The sequence below is a fragment of the Mus caroli genome, unplaced genomic scaffold (assembly GCF_978045245.1).
Source record: "Mus caroli unplaced genomic scaffold, Mus_caroli_1 scaffold_5, whole genome shotgun sequence".
In the NCBI taxonomy this organism is placed as follows: Eukaryota; Metazoa; Chordata; class Mammalia; order Rodentia; family Muridae; genus Mus; species Mus caroli.
In genome coordinates, this window is record NW_028227260.1 from 52,260,898 (window position 1) to 52,261,885 (window position 988).

The 988-nt window shown below is 37.8% G+C and overlaps 1 pseudogene; it reads right to left on the reverse strand.

Moving 5' to 3' along the window:
* Nucleotides 1-582: 582 nt before the first annotated feature.
* LOC115030192 (U1 spliceosomal RNA) lies at nt 583-728 on the reverse strand (annotated as a pseudogene).
* Nucleotides 729-988: the final 260 nt, after the last annotated feature.

The window sequence follows — 988 nt, forward strand, 5'->3', positions numbered from 1 at the left end:
ATTCCCATTTTAAGAAAAGTCTGGCAATAAAACAAACTTTTAAAATCAGTTTTATCATAGAACTCATTGGGACAAACATCAACAAATAAGAAATTGATAAGACAATATAATATTCCAAGCAAGACACAGCTCATTTGTTAAAGAGTATATTTTCAGGTCTTTCTTACTGTTGCAACTACCATTTCATGAAATGATAGTTAAAATATATACAGTTTTATTATAAAGATAATAGAATATTCTTTATGTGCTGTCTTCTGAAATACTTGATTTTGCTCCTCTGATATTGTAAATAGTCAGATTATATCCCCACTTTTTAAATATAATTGGGTTATACCAATTTGGTAGCAAGTTTTCCAATTTTCAGATATCAGCTAAGGATAAATTCTTTGATTCTGTTTTGAGTTGTTCTATCATAAACATTCTGGTTAGAGAGACAAAAGCTTATTACTTGCTTATCAGGGAATATAAATTCTGTGTTATGACCAAATGTAGACAAAAGAAGGCTAAAGTCCCTAATACAGAAATATTTATATATTCAGCTAAAGCCTTCTGAATCATTTCTCCCCCTCCCTACCCCACCCCCAGGGGAGAGCACGAACGCAGTCCCCCACTACCACAAATGATGCAGTCGAGTTTCCCACATTTTGCACATCCAGAGTGCAATGGATAAGCCTAGCCCTGGGAAAACCACCTTCGTATTCATGGTATCTCCCCTGCCAGGTAAGTATATGGCTGTGACATTTCTTTTTTTTTTTCCCCCGAGACAGGGTATCTCTGTGTAGCCCTGGCTGTCCTGGAGCTCACTCTGTAGACCAGGCTAGCCTCGAACTCAGAAATCTGCCTGCCTCTGCCTCCCAAGTACTGGGATTAAAGGCGTGTGCCACCGCCCGGCTCTGAATCATTTCTTATATAAGCTCTAACACAGGCAACCAAAAAAGACAAAGGTACCATCTGAATGTATAACTAATTTTTGCACTGCAATCTATGC